This window comes from Heterodontus francisci, unplaced genomic scaffold, assembly GCF_036365525.1.
Source record: "Heterodontus francisci isolate sHetFra1 unplaced genomic scaffold, sHetFra1.hap1 HAP1_SCAFFOLD_49_2, whole genome shotgun sequence".
NCBI lineage: Eukaryota > Metazoa > Chordata > Chondrichthyes > Heterodontiformes > Heterodontidae > Heterodontus > Heterodontus francisci.
Window position 1 is genome coordinate 8,316,557 of NW_027140919.1, and position 21,557 is coordinate 8,338,113.

Consider the following 21,557-nt stretch of genomic DNA (forward strand, 5'->3'; position numbering starts at 1 on the left):
TGATGTAACTGCATATTTCACCGCGCTCTTTAACTGCTCTCTGAACTCGGACTGAGTGGCCACATATATAAATGTGTTTGTACAGCAACTTAAATTCCGCAGCATATATGCGACATCTTCAAAGGTATAATAAGAATCATCATCTAATAAATAACCAGCATCAAATATATATAAAATATACACCAGCCACAGAAATATGAAACTGCCAGATATGGTGAAGAGTAAAATCATAGACTTCCTTCTTCTCTCCATTTCAGAGTCACTGTGATGATCATTCTTGCTCTGACGTCTCAGTCTCTGACGAACACGATTGGTCACTAAAATGTGTCTGAACGTCAGAGCGTTCAGAAACAGAATTAAAATGAATGGCAATAATGGTGTTAAAACTTTTTCAAACATTGCAAATCCAATCCATATAGGGTCAGTAAAATAGCTTGGCTTGTTAGAGCAGCCACATTGTACATCGTCGATGACCCCTCTAGGTTTAAATCTAAAGTAGATGGGAATATTTTTTAGACAGAGGAGAATGCCGGTAGTTGTTAGAACCACAGTCGCAGTTTTCCTGGCACAATATTTTGATTTCAGCTTCTGGCAACAAATGGCGACAAATCGATCAAATGTGAAAGTGATGGGGAACCAGATGGAACAGTCGATGGCTGCACGGATCAGGACCGAGAGAGGGCGACATACAGAGGTGAGGTCCAAGTAATTTAATGGGAAATAAAGGTTATTGATTCTCCGGAGCATGATCTCAGTGATAATGACCAGTAGATCCGCCGTTGACATGGCCACCAGGTAGCGAGTGGTGCAGGTGGAGAGTCCACAATTTCCCTTGGACAGGATTACAATTGACACTAAATTAACTGTAATGGAAAGAAAGGAGAAGCGGTTGCGAATTACTGAAAAAACTGAAAAACATTCCTCACTTCTCAACCCAAGCAGGAAGGATTTTAGCACAAAAAACCGTGTGGGTTGTGATCAGGCCAGATCGGGTCCATGACACCAACCTGCCTCCAACACCAGCACTTCCAGATTTAACAAATCCAGGAAGGGACGAACAACTGCTCACCGGATGCTGGTCATCCAGTTCATTATAGTGACGAGGAGCCAAAAACGGGTAGATTGGTGAACGTTATCCAGTCTTCAACCACTCCCACTGTCGGAACCCATCCCGGGCTCGAATCACTCCCTGGCATTGAAGTAATTTCAGCCTGATTCGAATCAGTCCCTCGGATAGGAGGCACTCAGACGTCTTTGGCCATTCCTTCTGATGTATAAATGATTGAAATTGAACAGGGATTTGCATGAGACAGTGCAAATATGATCAACGCACAGGCTTTCATTTCATTAACATATTAGAAAGGCGGTGATTGAACACATAAATAATAATGTACTCTTCTGGGCTACACATGATAAAAGTATCCAGGGTAACCAACAGGTGCACACATTCTTTTATAAAAATACAATAACTGAGAGATTATAATTATCGGGATATGTTGTGGCTCGATTCTTTTGATAAGAGAAGTATGTGTGTCCAACTAATAGAGGCCTTTCAAATTATATAGGGATTAGAGAAGGAAAACGTGGACCTGATATTTCCACCTTTGCTGTTGACCAGTTCAGTATTTCCTCAAATTAAGATGATCATCAATAAATGCACGATGGAATTCAAGAGAGACCTATTTACTTGGAGTGCTGAGAATGTGGAAGTTGCAATGAAAAAGAAAATAAGAAGAAGCGAGGTGAGAAAATGAGGGAGACAGGATTGGAAGGATATACAGATGGAATTAGATGAGCGGGAATGAAGAGAGCATCGCGTAGAGAGGGAAGACAGTCGTGATCTAGTTGTGCCAAATGTCCTGTTTCTGTGCTGTAAAATCGGTAACTTGTCTATTAACAAGTCATAGTCATCAGTATTATTCATAATATTGAAGAGGATTATTTATTATTGCAGTGCACTCATGACCAAACGCTTCTCAGGACCGTGCTCGGGAAGGAAATTAATCAGCATCTAATAGTGCTGTCAACAACTCTACTTCGAGTAAGAGTAAGATGGGGACCAGCATTGACTACAATGACAGATACTCCAGGAAATACATGGTACCTAGTGTTACTTTGTCCACACCAGTTAGTCAGCCACAAGCAGTGTAATTCTCGAGTGACAGAGACTCCCAGTTAGACATGATCACTGAGGTCAGGGGCTCCACACCAGTTAGTGCACACACACTGTATAATTCTACATTAACAGATAATTGCAGTAATCCTTACCCTCTGATATTCTCCTGCTTTGAGCTGTGATTCTACAGAACACAACATTCCACATAATTCAATAACTTTACAATGCAGTGTGCCTTGAGCTAGGAACAGTTGAGACAACAGATTCAAACTGCCCAGATAATTCAGGAAATTAATGCAATTATATTACTGAATATGTGTCTGTCTAACTGTAACCATTCGATCTCATGTAATATTATTATTCCCATGGTAATGGAAGAAACCAGCTCATACACAGATTTGCAAAACTTCATTGGTTAGAGATACTTACCAGGAACGCCAATGATAGCAAGGATCAGACAGAATATTTTCCCCACCCATTGAATTGGTCGGTGCATTTTCTGCTAGGAATGATCGGTCTGTTCATGCTGCAGGTTATATCTCTGAAATACATTCTGAGGTGACACATTCCCAGTGCATTAACTTTATACCCTCCCGGATCTCCATGGGTATACTGAGGTTGCAAAATTGTTCAAACAGTTTTTCTTAATCTTTGAACAAACAGATTAGGACAGTTGTGTTAATTCCCTGTTGATGGAATATATTTTTCACTGAAATTGAATTGGACCCATCGCCATCCCCATCCCCACCCCCCAAGACTGGGCAAATCTGATCACAACAAGCAACTAATCATAAGTCGAAGCTGTGTTAAAGAGAAATCAAGGCAGTCCTCGAAAAATCATGAGTCCCATCTGTAGATTTCATATTGTTTCAGTGAAGACCTTCACTCCGCATGACTATTCAGAAATTAATTTCCTAACGTCAGAGGAGCCTCTCAGGGATGTTCGTCTACACTTTGGGTGCCCTCATCAGCTGTACAATTCTGTTCAACAATTCATAAATTCAAAGAAAAAAGGAACATAGAATTTGGCCATTTGGTCTGTCTTCTCCATGTCTGTTCTCTGCACGGGCACCTCAGTTAATCTGACTTCCACATCTCCTCCTCACTGACGTGCATTGCTTTTCTCTTAAGTTGATTATTCAGTTCGCTTCTGATTCAATCGGTATTCACCACACTCTTAGGCAGTTCATTTCATATCCTCAACAAGTGCTGTGGAAACATACGTTTTCCCTTATGTCGCCATTGATTCTATGTATGTGTCCTTTGGTTTTCGCTACGTCTGCCAATGAGAGCAGTTTCTCTGTGCCCATTCTGTTTAAACCGTCCGTGGTTTTTAACTACTCGATCAACCTTTCTCTCAATTTGATTCTCTAATCTGTCGGCATAAAACAACTGTCACACTTGGAAATTTTCTCTTGATCATTTTCTACACCCACTCTAAAGCCGACACATTGTTCCGCAAGTTCGGTGCCAAGAACTGGGCACAATGTCAGGATTTTCAATATTGTTCCATCCCTCACACGCTCTTAGCTAGTGTGGTTCCCTTTTCCACCTCTTTATCCGATACATTGATGATTGGATTTGTGTCAAAACCTTCTTTCACATTGAGCTCGAATATTTAATCACAATTGCATTGAAATATCTGTCTCTCCCTCGCCTGAAAACGGTCCATCTGTGACCCTTCACTTCTCTTTCACGAATTCCCTCTCCATTTAAATGGACAGGCTCTGCATCAGCATTTACTGTGATCCACCAACTCCCACAGATATATCCTCCAACTCTGCTTTGTGTAAATAATAACTTCCATTCTTTCAGTATCCTCATCGCCTTCTGTTTGTCCCAACGCTGCCATCTTCCATACCAGAGCTTTTGCAGTCTCTTCATTTCACGTTCACCGTGCATTCCTCACATTAGTTTAGCAGAGGCCTCAGCGGTATCTGTTCCATCACCCGAGTGACTGTCCTCACCTCCTTCCCGACCTTACAGAACCAGGATATTAATTCACTTATTCTCAATTTCCAGTCCAATGCCTCCACCTTCAATACATCATCCTCCTCCATTTCCACCATGACCAACTAAAATCGCGAACAAAATATCTTTGTTCATTCTTCCATCACACCCAAGATCTCGACTCCTTGCCTGTGGCTTCTTTCTATTCAAGTGCAAGAGATGCACCTGTGATGACAAGGTCTTTAGAAATAAAAGCGGGAGTAGGCCATTCAGCCCATAGATCATGTTCTGCCATTCAATACCATAATGGCTGATCTGAACATGGCTGGAATTCCAATTTCCTGCCAGACAACAATAAGCCTTCACTCCCTCGTAAATGAAAAGTTAGTCTCAAACAACCTTGAATATATTCAATGACGCAGGCTCCACTGACTTCTGGTAAGTGAATTCTAAATGCGATGGAACTTTCAAGAGAAGAAAGTCCTCCTCATTACCATTTTAATTGGGAGACCACTTATTCATAAACGGTGGAGAATGTGCACAGGCTGCAGCTGATCACTGTGCTGGGCGGGAAGTGGACCACGAAATTAATTTTAGGAATTGACAAAGTTCTTCAAATTGATTCACTGGAACCACTACAAAAATGTGGAATTTGGCAAGAAGGCAGAGTTCAAGGGTATTCGTCCTTGACCAGATTAGGATCTGAGCTGTGGCATTCGGTATGCCTGTAGGTTGCGGTGGAGGGAAATGGGTTACTTGGTCAGGAGAGCAGTATGGAGATTGAGAGTCGAGGTGAGGAAGGCTGGATAACGGTAGTGGAAGCAAAGTGTCAGGGCAGCCAATATTTCAGAGGTGATCAACAGCAGGTTTCTGATGGCTTGGATACAAGAGGAGGATGCTGATTTCCGGGCTGGCTGGGGCACCAATGTGGGCTTAGCCTGAGGTCGCAAGTTGAAGATTCTTCCTTCTTGTAACTTGGACAAGGGCATTTCTGGCACATTAAAATGTGTCTGACTGTCAGAGCGTTGAGCAACAGAATTAAAGCGAATGGGAGCAATGGGGTTAAAAGCTTATTAAACCAGTCAAATCCCACCCATCCATTATCAGTATAATAGCTTGCTTTTATAACACAAAAACACGGTACATTGTCCATTACCCATTGAGGTTAAAGGATAAAGTAGTAGGGGATGTTTTTTGAACAGAGTAGAATGCAGGTTGTTGCTAGAACAACAGCTGCAGTTTTCTCGGTGCAATATTTTGTTTTCAGCTTCTGGCAACAAATGGCCACAAATCGATCAAAGGTGAAAGTGACGGTGAACCAGACAGAACAGTCTGTGGCTGCACAAACCAGGACAATGTTAACACTACACACAGGGGTGATTTTGAGGAAGGAAACTGGGAAATAATAAGTACCGATCCACAACAGTATGACCTCAGTGATAATGACCAGTAGATCTATCATTACCATAGCCAACAGGTAGCGAGTGGTGCAGGTGGAGAGGCCGCATTTTCCCCGAGTCAGGATCACAATCGCCACTAAATTAACTGGAAGAGAGAAAAGGGAATAATGACTGGAAATTAATTATCAACATTTTACTGACAGTAAGAGCGGGATTCTATCACCTCAGAAAGGTGAGATGCTGGAGTGTCAGAGGTTGAAATTTTAAAAATCTCAACTCCGACCACATCCCACCTCTGACCCGTCCATTTCTGGTTTTAATGGAGCTGTGACAGGGGACGGGCAGACCCTCGCTCCAAGGAGGCAGGTTAGCAATTGGAATATTTTACTGATGCTGGAAATTTCTGATTTTATGTGTTTGACAGGTTTAACGCTCGCTGGCCTACTTTCTCTGTTATCATCGGGAACATTTGCATGTGGAACTCCATGTACAAAGAAAGCCAGGTTTGGCCATTCTGACCGCCCCCCACCAGAACTGGACCCCGAACGGCGAGATTAGACCCCACTCCCGGAATTAGACCCGCCCTTCCAGGATCAGATGTCCCTCCAGGATTGGACCCCTCTCCCTTGATCAGACCATACGTCGTCTCTTGGATAACATACTCTCCAGGGCCCATTCTTCCCTGGCCTGAGATCACACTTCAGTATAGGAGTCCCCTCCCCTGCTTTCAGGATTGGCAACCCAGCGATCGCACATTTCAAGACTCTTTCCCGATCTAGAGTTTTTCTTTGGAGACCCCAATGTCAGGCAGCTCCTCCCATACCCCGTGGTCAGTATTTGGACAGCCCTGGTCCTAAGATCTGGTCGACACTCCACCCTGCCCAATTGGATGCAAAGCCTATTCGGGTGACATCAGGCGGTGTCCCTGTCAAAGATTAAAAAGTTAGTGTGTGCAGTTAAAACTCTGGAACACCTATCCCCACCTATGTCACTCACTCGTTAATATCCAGACCAAACTAAAAACAAAATATTGACACTGCTGTAAATCTGACTGAAACTAGGACAATGTTGAAGAGGAAAAGATGTTGTAGTGTCACTAAGCTAGTAATCTAGAGGAGCAGGCTAATGCCCTGGGGACTCGGATTCAAATAGCACTATGCAGTTGGTGTAATTTAAATTCAATTTAATTGATAAAGCCAGCTAATCAACAAAAGATAGGAATTGAATGTCAGCTTCAGTAGTGGTGGCACAGTGGTGCAGTCGTTAGTACTGCAGCTTCTTATCGCCAGGGACCCCGGTTCAATTCTGAGTACAGCCTGTGTGCAGTTTGCAAGTTCTTCATGTGGCTGCGTGGGTTTTTGTTGGGTGCTCCGGTTTCCTCCCACAGCCAAAGACCTGCAGGTGATCGGTAAATTGGCCATTGTAAGTTGTCCTAGTGTAGGTAGGGGATATGGGATTACTGCAGGTTTAGTTTCAATGGGTGGTTCATGGTCGGCGCAGACTCGGTGGGCCGAAGGACCTGTTTCGGTGCTGTATCTCTAAATAAATGCTAGCGTTTTTATAATCAAACATTATCTGCTCCACTAATGTCCTTTAGGGAAGGAAATCTGCCATCCTTACTTGGTCTGGCCTACATGTAACTCCAGACCAAGCACAATGTGGTTGACTCTGAGCTGCCCACTGAACTGGTCTGGCAAATAACTCAGTTGTCGAGGGAAATAAGAGATGGCCAAACAAGGCTGGCCGCCTCAGCAGCACACACATCCCGTGCAAGAATTATAGAAAGCACTCAGCAGGGCAAACAACGTCTGTGGATATAGCAAGGGAGTTAACGATTCAATCTGATAGATTTTCTCCAGTACTGGGCGATATTAGAGATTAACAATTTTAAAGCAATGATAGAGTCTGTGAAAGGTCGGGTATGGGAGAAGAAAGAACAATGGGGCAGGTCTGTGATCAGCTGGAGGGCAGAATTGATACAAAGACAAAAAAATATGGCGAATGGGACAAATAAAAAGGAAAGGATTAAAAAGTGGGTGGTTTAAATGTTTACAGCACATTAGAGAACGAGGGTGGAACCTGGAAAATCTGGCAAAGACGAGCCTGGAAAAGTGAAACAGAATGGTGGGTAAACCCAGCAGCTGTGTATTAATAGAGAATCCCTACACCACCTCCACTCTGACTGACTCTGGTGTAACCATCCCCCAGTAACATCACAGGCTGTCCGAGAAAGTGTTTGTTATCTGAATATTTTAATCTCAGTGTTGAATCCGAGATGCGATAAAACACCAATCCGAAATTGAGCTGCAATGGAAGAGGATGGGGGGTCAGCTATATGGAGGTCAGAGTGGAGGAGGATGTAGAATTAAAGTGATAAGTGACTGGAAGGTCAGGATAACGCTTGCAGACTGAACGGAGGAGTCATGCAATGCAATCCCCCAATCTGCATTTGCTCCTGTCCCACTGTCCAGCAGATTTCACCATGCGTACTGAATACTATTACTAAATGGTAAATAGTACAGCAAACTGTTTCACCGGGAAGGATTGTTTGGGGCGTGGATACCTCTCCTGCCCTTGCATGGGAAGGTGACAGGGAAAATTATCTGATATTGGGTATAATTGAGGAGTGGACCAGGGTGCAGGGAACAGTTTAGTGCTGGACTTAACCGGATATGGTGGAAATGTTGGAGGATGGTGTGTTCATTGTGGAGGCGAGTGGGGTGGAAAGTAAGGACAAGGGGAACATTATGATGGTTTTGACGGGGAGGGGAGTGAGTGAAGGCAGTAACACGGAAAATAGGATAGATATGATGAAAGGTCCTGTTAACCACAGTGGAGGGTAATCCTTGGTTCACGAATAATGACGACATTTCTGAAGCACTGGTGTGAAAGGTAACATCATTGGAACAGATGGGATAGAGATGGAGAAACTGGGAGAATGGCACAGAGTCTTTCTAGGAAGTGGGGTGAGAGGAAAGGTAATCAAGGTAGCTGTGGGAATTAGTGGGATTATGGTAGATATTCGCGGATAGCCAATCCAGGAAATAGAGGCAGTATGGTCGAGGAAGGAAAGGGAAGTATAAGAGACGGCCATGAGAAGCCCAGGGATGGATGGGATTGAGAGAAAAAGTTGATGAAATTTACCAGTTCAAGGCAAAAGAAGTAAAAGCCAGCAGCAGTCAGCAAACTGTCGGGAAAAATGTGAAGGAAGGGAACAACGAATGGCCCCCGTATTCTAAGCAACTGAAGAACAGTTTAACCCATACAGTCTTCCAGAGACATTATTTGAGTTTGTAATATTTCATTGTTTACACCCGAGGTCCATGCACCTATAATTTACAGCAGGGTTCCTGCACAGGTGTCAGGATCACAAAACGGGGTTGGTTTTGATTCCCAGGCCTGAGTCACTGACAACGAGTGGAATTCCAGTGGAAATGGTGAGCGAATGACACAAAACCAATCAATTTCAAATGGGACCCTCGGAATCTACCAGCACAAGATGGTGGAAGGAAACTAGGTGGGAATCGGGCTCATTGTGCTGGAGCCTGTTCACCTCCCGAAGTCGGGTTTTGTTGTGCGGGCTTGGATAATCGAGGGAGAATCATTTCCCAAAGAACCTGACATCAGGATTGCAGGTTCTGATTCTCCCGGGAGCTGGATAGGCCAACTGATGCCTTCACGCCCAGAGGCCAACTGAGGTCCTTGCGTGACCTATTGTCGATGCTACAGCTTCGCAGGACTGGAACTAATATCCTCACAGGGAGATTGGACAGCGCTGCTGGGGAGGGTTTAAACAATCTTGTCAGTGGGATGGGAACCGGAGGCATAGCTCAAATTGGAATGATGTAGAGCTTAAAACAGGAGGTAGAAAAGTAGACAGCAACATTAGCAGTTAGGCAAAATAAAGCCAAGCCTCAACTAGGTTTAGAATGCAGAATAATATTAATAAGACAAGGTTAAGAGCACTCTACCTGAATGCACGCTACATTGGAAACAAGGTAGGTTATTTAAAGGCACAGATAGAGGTAAATGGGTATGATCTAATTGTCATTGCAGAAACGTGGCGAGAGGGTGACCAAGACCGGGAACTGAAGATTCAAAGAGATTCAACATTTGGAAAGGAAAGGAAAGCAGGAAAATGAGGAGGTTTGGCGTCGATAATAAGGGATAGGATTAGTATATTAGTAAGGGATGGTCTCAGATCGTAAGAACAAAATTCGGTGTTTGGGTGGAGCTACGAAACAGCAAGGGGCAGGAAACATTGGTAAGAGTTGCTTATAGGCCAACAAGCAGTAGTGACAGTGTGGAGTATGGCATTAATCAGGAGATTAGAAACATGTAGCATGGGTAATACAGTGATTATGGGTGACTTCAATCTGCAGATAGACAGGGTTAATCTAATGAACAATAATGCTGTGGAAGACGAGTCGTTGGAGTCTTAGGAATGGTTTTCTAGAGCAATATGTTGAGGAACAGACTCGAGAACAGGTTATTTTAGATCTAGTATTAGGTAACGAGAAAGGGCTAATTAATAATCTTGTTGGAAAAGATGCTTTCGGGATGAGTGACCATATATGATAGAATTTTACGTTATGTTTGAAAGTGAGGTAGTTCAACCTGAAGCCAGGGTGTTAATTTTGAACAAAGGTATGAGGTATGAGGGGCAAATTGGCTGCGGTGGATTGTGAAAATACATTCAAAGGTCTGACAATGCAGACGCAATGGATAGTCTTCAGAGAAATATTTCATAGTTTATAGCAACTGTACATTCCTTCATGGTACAAAAAACCCAAAAGTAAAGGCAGTCAACAGTGGCTAACAAAGGAAGTTAAGGGTTGTATACGATTAAACTAAAATGCCTATGAAGTTGCCAGAAATAGTAGTAAACTAGTGGAATGGGAAGATTTGAGAATACATTAAAGCAGGACCAAAAACTGATAAAGAGAGAGAGAACAGAATATGAATGTAATAATCAAAAAACAGACAAAATAATGCACTTCAAAAGCCTCTATGTCCATAAAAAGGAAATGTTTGGCTCAGTCAAATGTGGGTCCATTACAGGCAGTGTCAGTAAAATTTATAATTGGTACAAAGTCATTGCAGAGAAGCTATTTGATTTCTTCGTGCCTTTCTTCACTGAGGAAGATACAAGGAATCTCCCAAAATTAGAGATCCAAGGGACTTGGGAGAAAGAGGAGATGACAGAAATTAGTGTGAGGATGAAGGCTGTATTGGAGAAATGAATGGGGCTGAGGGTTCCCGCAGATTTGAAGGTAGCAAATGTCACACCACTATTTTCGAAGGGAGGGAGAGAGAAAACAGGGAACTACAGACCTGTTAGCCGTACACCAGTAGTAGGGAAAATATAAAGATCTATTCTCCAGGATGTGATAAATGGACACTTCAATAATAATGATCTGATTGGACATAGTCAACATGGTTTCATGAATGGGAAATCATGTTTGACGAACCTGTTGGAGCTTTTTGAGCATTTTACCAGCAGAATTGAGAAAGGGGAGTCGGTGGACCTGTTATACTTGGATTTTCCGAAGGCTTTTGAAAACGTCACCCACAGCAGATTGATATCAAAATTAAAGCACGTGGGAGAGGAGGCAATATACTGATATGGATTAAGGATAGGTTAACAGGCTGAAAACAGAGAGTAGGAATAAACGTGTCATTGGCATTGGCAGGCTGCAAATAATGAGGTACCACAGGGATCAGTACTCGGGCCCCAGCTGTTCACAATAAATATTAATGATTTGAATGTGGGGGCCAAATGTAATATTTTCAAGTTGGCGGATGACACAAAACTAGGTGTGAATGTGCTTTGTGAGGAATATGCAAATTGGCTTCAAGGGGATTTGATCAGACCTCCTCAGTCGGCAGGAAAGTGGCAGATAGAATATAATGTGGAACATCGTGAAGTTATCCATTTTGGCAGGAGCAACAGATGTGCAGAGTATATCTTAAATAGCAAGAGATTAGAGAGTGTAGACATAGAAAGGGACCTCCATATCATTGTCAATAAGTCACTGAAAGGTAACATGCAGGTGCAGCACGCAATTAAGAAGGCTAATGGTATATGAGCCTTTATCACAAGAGGATTTGAGTGCAGGAATAGTGAAGTCTTGCTTCAATTATATGGAACCTTGGTTAGACCGCACCAATTTTTGTCAATTGTGCAATTTTGGTCCCCTTACCATAGGAAGGATCTTATTGCCATAGAGGGAGTGCAACGAAGGTTCACTAAACTTGTTCCCGGGATGGCGGGACTGTCCTATGAATAGGGATTGGGGAAACTGGGCCAATATTCTCCCGAATTTCGAAGAATGAGAGGTGATCTCATTCAAACCTAAAAAATACATAAAGGGACAGACAGGGTAGTTGCAAACAAGATGTTTCCCCTGGGTGGAGAGTCTAGAAAGTTATTTCAAAATAAGAAGGAAATCATTTAGGAGAGCGATGAGGAGAAATCCCTTTACTCAGAGGGTTGTGAATCTTTGGAATTTCCTACCTCAGAGGACTGTGAAAGCTTAGTCATTGAGGTGAGGTGATAATATGCGGGCTTTCACCTGACGTTTCAGGCCGACGCCGGGAATCCTGCTTCCTGCACAGGACCGAGCACATCGCGTCTGTCAGAAATGATCCCATCCACTGAGTTTAAGGACAGCTCGTATTTACTGGACTTTGGAGCAGAGAGAACAAACTAACATGGACAAACACGTAAATGGATTTCTGGAACACATCTGCGAGCTCAGAAGATATGAAGTCTCATGTATTTTGAGACAGTCAGGGCAACATGCTCCAGTGAATGAGGATTCAGAGTCTGAAGAAGGGGATGAGAGGTCTCTGGGGGGAAGAAATAACTGTCCAATAATAGTGAATAAATTCCAATAAAATAAATCTCACAACATTTAAGGTAGAAAGTGGTAAATATTTGATAAAGTAATCAAAGTGTGGGAAAAGTCTTTGGTTCGTATTCATTGCGTCCACACATACTAAAAGATAGGGAAAAAGCACAAGAGGCATTATTATAAGTTCATTAATAATCATCAGGTAAGGAAATAGCCTCCCAGGACAGACGGGCAGTTAATGTGGTTGTTGTATTTTACACGTAAGGCAGAACATGTCTAAATGACTATATTTCAGTTAGCATCAGCGGCACAGAAGATACTGGAATCCCTTTTCTGAGATGCAACGGATAAACACCTGGAAACACAGAATATAATGAAGAGTATTCAGCACATATTCTAAAATGAAAGTCATACTTGACCAGCCTTATTGGATTTTTAAATAATGTCAGAAAGCTTAGATACATGTAATACAGTTGATATAATGGCCATTAAGTTTCCAAAGGTCTTCAATAAGGGACCATGTATCAGACTGATGACTAATCTCAAAGCAAGTGAATTTCGCGGAAAAGTAGCAGAATGAACAACAATCTGACTCCAAAAACAGAAAACAAGGAATAAGGGTTAAGGGTATTTTGTCAGATTGGCAGAAGTTGGGAAGTGTTTTCTACAAAGGTCAGCGGTGCGAATACTGTCCTTCACCACTGAAATAAACCATATGGATGTGGGAAGTAGAAGCACAATTTCACAATTTGCAGCCAAGTCTAAATTCAGAGTACAGTTAATACCGAGTGAGAATGCAATCAAATACCTGAAAACATTATTAATAATACTTGATAAAGTTGCACAAAGGGCATTTAAATGCCAAATTATTTTGAGGAGTGCTAAGTGTGAGCTGCTGAACTTTGTTCTGATAAATAAGCATCCCAAATAACGCTTGGACAACAAGAGTTTGAGTGGGGTCAAAGGGGAAAAGGGGACAGATTCTCAAATGATTTCAAGTAGCAAAACTTGTTAACGGGCCCGTAAAATACAAAACAATCACAGGAGTTCAATTCCAGAGGATTGGAATTGAAAAAAAACGAAGAGCTGATCTTATACTAAAATATAACCATGGTTTGACAAAACTTGGCATACTGTGTTTAGTTCTAGTCTCCATGTAACAAAAAGGATACTGATGCACTCGAGATGGTGCAATTATTTTTAACAGGATGATGCCGGAGCTGAGAGAAGCGCACTGTTCATTTCACCATTCATAATTTACTAAGTTATTATTTACCTCCCTTGCTCTGATCTCTGTATTATGAAAACCGGATATGTATGTTCATTAGCTATCGGAGTCTCCTCACAGGGAAACAACTCACTGAGCCAAGGGCAGAGATTGGTACAGGTTACATGTGGTGAGATTCTGAACCTGAGATATAAACTGATCCTTTTAAATCTTAATCTGTTACAGCAGTGGACGATTCAACAAACACTGCCGAATATTTATCCTGTGCCATTAATAGTAATTGGTTTCAGCACACGTGACCCACAGCTTCGCAGGACTATGTGGGGTGAAGGGATTAATCAGCAATAAAATAAATAGTGTTAACAGTAACTATACTCAGCTGAGGAATAAGTCATTATTACAGTTTTAGAATACTGTATCAGTGCTGTCCTGCGGTTTAATTGTCGGTAAGTAGTTAGCATCTGTTTCAGTTGGAACAGTTCAAAAGGGAATAGAAAATATCAAAAAGAACAAAGAACAAAGAACAGTACAGCACAGGAACAGGCCATTCGGCCCTCCAAGCCTGTGCCGATCTTAATGCTTGTCGAAACTAAAACCTTCTGCACTTCCGGGGACCGTATCCCTCCATTCCCATCCTATTCATGGATTTGTCAAGATGCCTCTTAAACGTCGCTATCGTACCTGCTTCCACCACCTCCCCTGGCAGCAAGTTCCAGGCACTCACCACCCTCTGTGTAAACAACTTGCCTTGCACTTCCCCTCTAAACTTTTCCCCTCGCACCTTAAACCTATGTCCCTTATTAAGTGACTCATCCACCCTGGGAAAAACCTTCTGACTATCCACTCTGTCCATGCCGCTCATAACTTTGTAAACCTCTATCATGTCGCCCCTCCACCTCCGTCATATATTTCTATATCAATACATTTAAATTTATACACTTATACGCATATTACAAGACCTCAGTAAACATCTTCCGCTTGGCAATCAGTTCGTCAGACCCAAAGGCATCTCAATAGAGAGATCTATCATCTGAAGCAAAGATTTCAAAATAGAAACTGATTGGACAATTGCAGTCATTACAGTAAAACATGCTCACTGGGATCAGGTGTTCCACTCCAGTTCATGACCAACACTCCGCATAATTCCGCAATGACAGATAATCCAAATAGTACATGACCACTGGAGTCAGATGTTTCGCTCCAGTTAGTGATCCGCACTCAGTACAATTCTACAGTGACAGATAGTCCCAATAATACCTTCTTTTAAAGATTTGGCTTCAGTGATATCTAAGTTAACATTACGCGATTTTCCACTCAATGCAATAACTTCATAATTCAACGAGCCTGTCAGTTACAATCAGAGGTTTATCATCAGTTAAGGGAATACAATAAAACCGCAGTGATAATGCAAGATATTTGACGTAAGAAAATGATATCAGTGATCGGCTGTCTGTATATCGCTGCCCACTAGATCACCAAGTAACATTTTTTATCAGAGAAGAAATAGAGACCAGCTCACACACAGTTTTACACAACATCAATGGCTATAATCACTTACCAGGAACACCAATGATGGCAAGGATCAGGTAATATATTTTCCTGATACTGATCAGTGTTTCAAGCATTTTCTGTATGAAATGATCTGGCCCTTTGTATTGCAGGCAATCTCTCTATATTAAACTCTGAGGTGATACATTCCCAGCGCCTATAATTTATACCCTGTGGGATCTCCACGGGGAAATTGAAATTGCAACTTTTTTTAAAATTTGAACAAACATATTACAACATCGAGTACAGTCCCTACTGTAATAAAATACATACGTTTCTGAAGTTGAACTGGAAAACTGCTAAGACTGGACTATTCTAATCACATGAATTAACTCATGGAAATTAGAAGCCTTATTGTCCTAGCAATGAGGTTGTTCTTTCAAACATCATCCATCATATCTCTTGTCACATGTTGTTTCAGTGATGTCCTTCACTCGACTGTGACCATTCAGCAATTTAACTCCCAATGTGTGGATGTTTCCCTCAGGGCTGCTCTACTGCACTGTGGATTGTGACTGTCCCCTTTAAATTTGGTCATTCAGTGATTAAATCTCAAGTGTGGATAATCTCTCTCAAGGCTGCTCTTCTTCATTGTGGGATATGGCTGCTTCTTTAACTGTGGACTTTCAATTAGTGATTTGAAAGAGTTATTTGTGACTATACATTGCAGAATTGAACGAATGCAGCAAATCATCCTTCATTACCAATATCCTTTTCCTTTTTCCTATCCTTCCTAAATGATGAATACCCTTGAAATTTCAGTTCCCAGCTTTGGTTAGCTGTAGTCACGTGTCCGTTAAAGATCATCCTTGTTTACTAATGTTCCATCAATTCATCGATTCTACCTTAATGCGAATGCTACATGCAGTCGATAGAGTGCGTTACATTTGGCCTTTTTTAACTTGTTTCCCCGTATGTTGACCCGATTTGATGCTGGCCTTTGTTTCTGCTGCTGCTTTCCACTTTCGCTTACTTCCTTTGTTACTACCATAACGAGCTTTGGTTTTCTACTATCTGAAATCCCTCTTAGTTTCCCATCCTCTGCCAAGCTAGTTTCAAACCTCGCCAGCATCACTAGCAAATCATCCTGCGAGGATATTGGTCTCGGTCCAGCTAAGGTATAATCCATCCTTCTTGTCGAGTTTCCACCTGCCCAGAACGAGTACTGATGCCTCAAGAATCTAAAGTCCTCCCACTTGCACCATCTTTCCATCCACGCCGTCAGTTGCTCTGCACTTCTATTTCTGTACTCACTAGCATGTAGCACTGGGAGTAATCATGAACTGACTCCTTTTGAAGTCTTGCTTTTTAATCTCTTTCCTATCTCTCTAAAATCTGTTTCCAGGTCTTCATTCCTCTTCCTACCTGTGGAGATGTGGTCCAAGAGCTCTGGCTGTTCACCCACTCTGCAGTTGCACAGTGATATCCTTGACCCTGTCACCAGGAAGGCAACATACCATCCTGGAGTCACGACTATGATCGCAGACATGCCTGTCTGTTCCCCTAATTATTGAATCCCCTAACACTTTCACTTTTCCACTCCTCTTCCTCCTGCCCTGTGCAGCTGAGCTGTCCGTGGTTTCACGGACTTAACTGTGGTTGCACAACCATGAGGAACCATCATCTTCACCTGTATGCAAAGAGGAAAATCTATTACTGAGTGAGCTCGACTCAGCGGAAACCTGGACAACCTGCCTGGTCCTTCAAATCTCTCTGGTGGTCACCCATCCCCTCTATGCCTGCACTCTCGTCACCTACAGTGTGAACACATCTCTAAACATGCTATCTAAATAGTTCTCAGCCTCACGGATATGGCACAGTGACTCCTGCCATCGCACAAGTTCAAAACCCAGGAGATCAGCTTTCTGTAGCTGGTGACACTCCCTGAACATGTGATCGTCCATGCATCTGGAAGCGTCCAGAAACTATGTTCCCCATTTTAAACATCCAGCATGCTATGCCACTGTGGGAGCCATCACACCCTCATGACAGGGGCACCAGCAGATGGAGATGGTGAGAGAGGGACAGTAACTGCAGTGAGGCAGGGACACCAGTAGATGGAGATGGTGAGCGAGGGACAGTAACTGCATTGAGCCAGGGACACCAGCAGATGGAGATTGTGAGAGGGGGGACAGTAACTGCAGTGAGACAGGGACACCAGCAGATGGAGATGGAGAGAGAGGAAAGTAACTGCAGTGAGACAGGGACAACAGCAGATGGCGATGGTGAGTAATTGCTGATGGGCGATTCAGTGTTGCTGAGAGTCTGAAAGTTTCAAAATATTTGAGAAGTTTACTTTCTGTAAACTTGAGATGCTGAATAGCATAATTTCAATATAACTGTTGTTAAATGACTCTTTTCCTACTATTTAAAAACTTGTAACATTAAACAGGTTCCTATTTGGAAAATTATTTTGATTGATTAAAGATAATGCATAAACAAAACAACAGGATCAAAGAAAACTCAACAATCATTTACAAATAAAAAACTCTCTGAATAAGTTGTGTTGAATTCTTCATCGCTAACATTATGACATCTCCCTCCTTCTCCCACTTCTCTCTCTATGCTGGTATCTTCTTTACTATAACTCAGAGTAATTGAAGTTTTGATCCGATTGTCTTTTGCAGTTGCTATCGAATCTGCTTTCAGAAACCTGTCAGACAGTGAATTCCAGACCAGAACAGCTCCCTGCCTATTTGTTTCACCCTCTGCTAGTGCAAACAGTCTCTCCTCATGTCTCCAAACTGAGGGAAAAAAATTGAATACAATTTCTCTCTCCAAGACAGCAGCTGCAGAGAAGCTGGACGCCTCTAAATGTGGACAAGTGATGAACAAAAATCATCTCTGAATCCCCCAAAAGAGCAGAGGAAAGAAACAGTCAATAAGGGCAGTGGATGTTATCTATCTGGACTTTAGTAAGGCCTTTTACAAGGTCCCGCATGGCAGACTGGTACAAAACGTGAAGTCACACGGGATCAGAGGTGAGCTGGCAAGATGGATACAGAACTGGCTTGGTCATAGAAGGCAGAGGGTATCAGTGGATGGGTGTTTTTGTGAATGGAGGGATGTGAATAGTGGTGTTCCGCAGGGATCAGTGCTGGGACCTTTGCTGTTTGTAGTATATATAAATGATTTGGAGGAAAATGTAGCGGGTCTGATTAGTAAGTTTGTGGACGAAACAAAGGTTGGTGGAGTTGCGGATAATGATGGGGATTGTCAGAGGATACAGCAGGATATAGATCGGTTGGAGACATAGGCGGAGAAATGGCAGATGGAGTTTAATCCGGACAAATGTGAGATAATGCATTTTGGAAGGGCGAATGCAGGTGGGAGGTATACAGTAAATGGCAGAACCCTTAGGAGTATTGACAGGCAGAGAGATCTGGACGTACAGGTCCACAGGTCACTGAAAGTGGCAACGCAGAGAAATAAGGTAGTCAAGAAGGCATGCGGCAAACTTGCCTTCATCGGTCGGGGCAGAAGGTATAAAAATTGGCAAGCCATGTTGCAGCTGTACAGAACCTTAATTAGGCCACACTTAGAATATTGCGTGCTATTCTGGTCGCCACACTACCGGAAGGACGTGGAGGCTTTGGAGAGGGTACAAAGGAGGTTTACCAGGATGTTGCCTGGTCTGGAGGGCATTAGCTATGAGGAGAGGTTGGAAAAACTCGGATTGTTTTCACTGGAACGACAGAGATGGAGGGGCGACATAATAGAGGTTTACAAAGTTATGAGCGGCATGGACAGAGTGGATAGTCAGAAGCTTTTTCCCAGGGTGGAAGAGTCAGTTACTAGGGGACATAGGTTTAAGGTGCGAGGGGCAAACTTTAGACGGGATGTGCGAGGCACGTTTTTTACACAGAGGGTGGTGAGTTGCTGGAACTTGCTGCCAGGGGAGGTGGTGGAAGCAGATATGATAGCAACGTTTAAGAGACGTCTTGACAAATACATGATTAGGAAGGGAAGAGAAGGATAAGGGCCCCGGAAGTGCAGAAGGTTTTAGTTTAGGCAGGCACAGTGAGTGACCCGGTTTAATCGGGCACTCCAGGGACAATTTAAACGGAGCTTTACTCTATATCTAACACGTGCTGTCACTTCTCTGAGAGTTTTCGATGGGACATTGGAGACGAGGAGAGTTATTCTTTACCCATTTTAAACATGGAGAGGTTATTTCTTCAAGTGCATATCCAAGAGATTGTTTTAAATGTGATGAGGTTTTCTGCCTCTACCACCCTTTCAGGCATTGAGTTCCAGACACCCACCAGCCGCTGAGTGAAAAAAAACTATTGATGTGATTTGTTTAGTTAAGTTTGATGTCAATGTTTCCCCAGGATGTTGATGCTGGGGGATTCAGCGATGGGATAATGCTTTGAATGCTAAGGGGAGGTGGTCTTGTTGCAGATGGTCATTGCCTGGCACTTGTGTGACGTGAATGTTATTTGCCACTGGTCGGCCCAAGCCTGAATGTTGTCCGGTTCTTGTCCATGTGGCTCTGGATTGCTTCATTATCTGAGGAAAGATACAGTGGATGCTGGAAATCTGGAAACCATCGAACTGAATCACTAACTATGTTTCTCTCTCCACAGACGCTGCCTGACCTGCTCAGTATTTCCAGCATTTTCTGCTGGAATTTCATTATCTGAGGAGGTGCGAATGGAACTGAACACTGCAATCATCAGTGAACATCCCCACTTCTGACCTTCCGATGGAGGGCAGGTCATTGAGGAAGCAGCTAAAGATGGTTTGGCCTAGTACACTACCCTGAGGAACTCCTGTTCTGATGTCCTGGGACTGAGATGACTGACCTCCAACAACCACAACCATCTTCCTTTGTGCTCAGTATAAGTCCAACCAGCGGATTCCCACTGACTTCAATTTTACTCGGGCTCCTCGATGCCACACTCGGTCAAACGCTGCCTTGAGGTTAAGGTCGGTCTCTCTTCCCAGCAGCAGACAGGAGTGACTCGTTCCCTTTGACCCTTTGTGTACTGAACATGCTCTGCTTCTTCGCAGCCTTATGCAGGAAAATACACGGCCGATTAATGTAGCCCATCTAACACTCCGACAGCAGGTTCAGCACATCTTAGGAACAGAGTGCAGTTCCTTCAACATTTTCTCTCTGTCTTCCTCTCTCTGTCTCTCCCTCCTGCTATCTCTGGCACTTGGAGAGAAACAGAGGGAGAGAGGGTTAGATATGCAGACAGAGAGAGTGCTGCAGAGAGGAACAAGTTTGGAGAGAGAAGGATTGTTGGGGTGGATTGAAAAGGAGATTGTAAGATATATCAATTTGATGCAATACTTCACTGCTGTGTGTACAAACATGTAAGAGATAGGTATGGAGAGAGAAACATCAGGAGAGATCCAGAGAGAATACCCTCCATTTTAAACATCCAGCAAGCTATTCCACTGTCGGAGCCACCCTCATGACATTTGTTGTCGACATTTTGAAATCTATGCCCCCGCTTATGGATCTCTGTGCTAAGGGAAATAGGTCCTTCCTATCCACTCTATAGAGGCCCCTCATAATTTTATACACCTCAACTCAATCTTTCCTCAGCCTCCTCTGTTTCAAAGAAAACTACCCCAGCTTGTCCAATCATTCCTTTGGATTTCTTTGCAATTTTGGAACTCTCTTCTGCAAACAGGAATTCATGACGGCTTAATTGTTAATTATTAAATCTGTGATTGATCGATTCTTGTTAACAAAAGTTATTAAGAGATAAGGGTCAAAGGTGAGATATATGGTGTTAGTTAGATCACAGATCAGCCCTGATCTCACTGAACGCTGGAACAGGGTTGAGGGTTTAAATTGCCTCCTCCTCTTCCTATGTCCGATGTTAAATATTCTTCTTCCACTCTCAGTCACCGTATCTGTCTGTCTCTCTATCTCTGTCTCTCTCTGTTTCGGGCAGTGTCGAGCGAGATTCACTTTGTATCCACCCCATGATGGTCCTGCCCTGGGAGTCGTCTCTGCTTCTGCTGCGTTTCACCCGGTCTCAGTTTGAACTGCACAAGACCATTTCTCTGTTTATAATACAATAGGCCCTGTCTTTACTCTGTATCTAACGCGATGCTGCTCCTGCCCTGGGACTGTGTGATGGGACAGTGCAGAGGGAAGTTTACTCTGTGTCTAACCCCACACTGTGCTTGGCTTGGGAATGTTGAATGGGATAATGTCAATAGAGCTTTACTCTGTATCCCTGGAATTTAGAAGATTAAAGGGTGATTTGATCAAAATTTTCAGAATAATTAGGGAAACTGATAGTGTCGAAAGAGAGAAACTACTCCCACTGGCTGCAGAGTCTAGAACATGTGGGCATAGTCTAAAATCTAAACATAGTCTAAAGCCATTCAGGAGTGAAATTAGAATATTACAGCGCAGTACAGGCCCTTCGGCCCTCGATGTTGCGCCGAGCTGTGAAACCATCTGACCTACACTATTCCATTTTCATCCA